Genomic DNA, 4,771 nt, shown 5'->3' with positions numbered 1-4,771 from the left:
TAAACATGGATTTTATGAGAGACAATGAAGATCTATATGGGTTTACTTTTGACTTGTTAAGTTTTTAATGATTTAATTTAAAAATAAATATGCACATGTGAGAAAGAGGAGAAGAAGAAGTATATGTGAGCTCTCTGGTAAAAGGACCCCTCACCTTAATGAGGTTCCACCAATTAGTGACTATTCCAATTTCCAGAGAGCTATTTCGATAGAAGGTGAGTATGCCCCTGTTCATCTCCTTCGTGAATCACTTGTTATAATAGCTTAATAGCTAATGAAACCTCTTCACAAAAGACCAAGGCCTTCGCTAAACAGACCCAAAACCATCCATCCTGAGTTTCTAATAACCTTACAACCAATTCAGCCGAGGAGGTAGAAGATGCACCATCAACATTTATCTTCCACTACCCAGCTAAAAGGAGGTTTCCCACTTGGGCTCCATTGTACTCCGATACACACCGATCTCTTATATTCTTGTTTCACAAGGGTTTGATTGGTCAAAGCTCTTCTACTATTGTATCTTTTTGGTATTACTGATTTGATTGATCAATCCAAGTCCGAAGTGTAAAATGGTAACTTGAGCCAACCTGAGCTGCGTTCGTAGAGGTTTGGAGAGAGAGAGAGGCATACAAGGATATTGTATTGATGGGTGATAGCCCACCTAGGGTCAGGTATTGACATTCTTGAAAATAGTCCCATTGCACATCTTCCAAAGGTGAGCAATAATCCAATCAAACAGAATCAAAGCATATATGAGAATCACATCTAGACAAAAACAAATAGACAAAGGTACACCAAACCAAATACGTTTTGCCACCAAGCAATTAATGAAGATTGAAGAGATGCTATTTAATTTCTTATACTTGAAACTACGACACATAATGACTCTGGCTCGATAAGAGTGGGTGTCTGGATAAGACCGCACGAACAGGTAGTATTAGTAATGCATTGCCACATAAATGAGAAGAACCGAGGGGGAAGATGTTTCAGTTCCAGATTTTCCTACATAAGAGTTGGAGCAATGGGCAATAATGGGCGGTGGCATCTCCAAATGATTAGCATTACTTCATAGCAAGTAAAACTAGTGGGGACATGTGTGATGCAATTTGTTAAGTGAAAGTGAAACAATAAAATATATATATGAATACATATTTTATTTTTAAATAAATAATAATAATTTGTTTTTTATATACTATTTTTTATATTTTTTATAATACAAAAATAATAATAATTAATTTTAGCTGAATTAATTGTCTAATCTCTAATAAATAACAATAGTATAATCTTCGATATTTGTTGAAAGTTTATGGAAAAAAAGCATAATTATTGAAACTAAATTTATAATTAAAGTACAACAAATAATTACTAAAAATACAATAAACAACTAATAAAAATATAATAAATACAATAATTATGAAAATATAGTAAATACTGAAAATATATTAAATTAATCAATAGTGTAATCTCCAATGACAGTCTAATCTCTAATAAATATTAATCAATAAATTATGATGAAAATCCATTACTACTGAAAATAATTTATAACAAAAATACAATAATTTCAATATATACAATAAATTAAATTTCAAAAAGTTAAATAACAATAGTTTAATATCCAATAGTTATTGAAAATTTATTATCAAATAACAAAACAAAAAATTGACATATACATAATTTTGTTAGTTAACATTTTAAAATATTATTTAGTTATTAAATTGATAATCCACAAAATTATAATTTATATTATTGTTACATAACTTCGTTATAATATTTAAATAATTTTTAAATTTTTTAATTCAAACTTTCTTTGGATAGATATAGACGAGAAAGTGAGGGAGAGGATAAATAGGAATTAGAGATAATTTAGGAGAGAATAATGGGTGTGCTTTTTTAAGAGATATATATATTTTCTTAAAAGAATAGATGGGAATTGGAATGGGGCTCTACTAAAGGGGATAATGGTGCCGTGTGGCTAGGTATAAAAAAAGCAACTATCTCTTTCTTTATTTATTGGTTGTTTGTAAAAATGACATGGAATAAAATAAAATAAAAAATTCAAAAAAATATGAGAAAAAAGATAGACTTCCTTGTTTTAGTGTCTATGTGTGTGTCCTGCTATCTAATTCAATGAATGAAAACACTATAAAGCCACCCCCCAATGTGCCATTTTGATCTGGATTCATGTTTCTTTCAACTCGACCCCTGGTCCAACATGACTATCATTTTGGGTTGGGTTTGGGTTAACCCAACCCAAGTTGAAAAAGGATCTACTAAAAGCAAAAAATCGTCTACATATGACAATGTCATAGCCCCTCACTGAAACAAATAAATTAAATCCTTTGATTTGTTGTCATGGCCCCACTTGAATTAGATGAAGTGATTTCTTAGTGGGGCCACTGCAATAGATCCAAGGCCATGATTTTCTGTTTTAGCCATGCACTACAAGAGTATCGTAGCAAAAATTAACTCATCTTGGCATTCAGTCTAGGGGTGTTTATGGTCCAATTTGATTCGATTTGAAGAATATCTCATACCAAAAATTAATCATGGTTTGAAAAAAAAAAAGATCAAACCAAACCATTTTAGTACAAAAACAAAATCAGACCAAACCGTAATAGCATGCTTTGGTCCAGTTTTAATAACATGCATACCTACATAAATAACATTATAATTGAAATATTAAATTGAAATGTTAAATAGTACCCAACTAGTAGGACCTAGAATGTTAGTGCAATCTGTTCTTTATTTGGGGATTTCTCTATAGATTTAATTCTGATGATAAATTTGGGTAGGGGTGAGTGGGACGACGTTCTCTTGTGGTTGCTGGATGGGAAAGAAAAGATTCGATGTTCGTTCAGCTTAATACATTGCAAAAAATGGACCTTTGGAAGATTCAAGTAGAGCCCAAAGTAAAAGCTTTCCTCTGGAAATGTTATAAAAATGCGATCTTGATTCATTCTAATCTAGTTAAGAGGAAAGTTGATGAGTCTGAAGAGTGCAAACTTTATGGAAAAGGTGTTTTGTCAGTTTTCCATGCTTTGTGTCATTGTGACTTGGTCAAGGGAGTATGGTTTACTAGCCCCGTATTCAACAATGCTCTAGATCCACTATTATCGATAAGGAGCACTTGCTTTCTTATATTGCTTATCTTATATGGTTTATTTGGAAAGATATGAATGTTGCCATTTTTTATAATGCTAACTAGTCTTTGGACTCCATCTTGGTGAATGTGAACAGACAATTGTAGCACATGATAGAGAGTAAGAAATATCAATGCATCTGACCTGCCCCATGGTCATCCTTCTTTTTGGTGACCCACAGATCCCAGCTTTTGTCAAGGTGAACATGGATGGGGTTTAATTAGTAATGGTGCTGGGAGTTTTGGTGCAGTAGTGAGGGACAACTGGGGTATCTGTTAGCGGCTTGTTTTGGTCCCATTTTATTCTAGTTTCCCTATCAAGCAGAGGCAATAGCCATCCAACAAGGTTTGGATCTGGTGCGTATGGCTGGTTTTGAGAGCTGCATTATGGAATTAGATTGCCAGGATTTGGTCAATGTTTTGTCTAAAATTGCTTAGGCTTTGTTGATGCCTCTCTTATTTTAAAAGACATCCAGAAGACGATGAAGTGTATGGATGTTAGTTTCATTTTTGTTCGCAGGGAACAAATACCATAGCTCATAGGCTTGCTTAGCAAGGTCTGCAAAATCATGGTTTTTTCTTCTTCTTTTTTTTTTTTTGTTTAATTGCCCTGAGTGGATCACCCAACAACTAGCGAGGATTCTGCTTCACTTCGTTTGAGTCTCTGTTTGTTTTTCTTGGTCTTCTTGTTATCTAACTCTTTTAAGTTGCTTTAATACATCCACACTTTCTCAAAAATAAACAACAATAATGCATCAAATGTTAAATGAATATATGCACTTTATAATTAAAGGAATTCTCAAACGAAACCAAATCGTTTTAAGGCTAAACCGGACCAAACCACCAATTGCAGTTTGGTTCGATGCAATTTGGCGGTTTATATCATATAATGAACACCCCTAATCCAATCTTATGTTGGGAATATCTTCCGTGCTAAATTGTAAATATTCCTTATTTATGGCTGAATATTATGCTCTCAAGGTGTGTGGGATGACCAATGGGATACTTGTGTGTTTTTGGGGATGGAGAATGGGGTGAGTCTACATCCGCTAGCCCAACCCCCTTTAATTGAAAATTGATAGGAGTCCAGATTAGCACCAAATAATATTTCAATTTTATTAAGACTTGTCGTTGAGTTCCATAACCAACGAGGTCTCTTTCTTCCCCAAAACTGATAAAGCTTTGAAAACCCTTTTCACCCTTCTCCTAAGCTATGAACTGTGAACTCTGGAACTAGACGATGACGACCATTTGAATAGAAATAGTTTGGACGACGAAAATAACTCGAACAACCACCTATGAACTTCATACTATCTATTAGTGGTTAAGCATGAGTAACTCTATATTGGTCTGTTGGTTGAAGCTAATAACTCTATTACTTGGTTTCTTATTTTAATAACTTATTTGCTTTTATACAACTCCGGTGTCCGGTAGAAAAAGAAGAAAAGTTGAGTATGTCGGAGAAAGCTTGGGAGGGTCTACTGTGGAAGAAGAAGAAGAAGAAAAAGAGATCAGAGGGAGATATAGCTGATTATGCCAGAAAAAGTAATGGTTGAAGCTTTTTTGGTTTTCGGTGAAGATGACCTAACAGTCGATGTAAGTTATCGTCACCATTCAATGGTTGTCGGAGCT

Source organism: Nelumbo nucifera, chromosome 1, assembly GCF_055504915.1.
Source record: "Nelumbo nucifera cultivar China Antique chromosome 1, China Antique-T2T, whole genome shotgun sequence".
Classification (NCBI taxonomy): domain Eukaryota; kingdom Viridiplantae; phylum Streptophyta; class Magnoliopsida; order Proteales; family Nelumbonaceae; genus Nelumbo; species Nelumbo nucifera.
Note: the sequence above shows the minus strand (reverse complement) of the source record.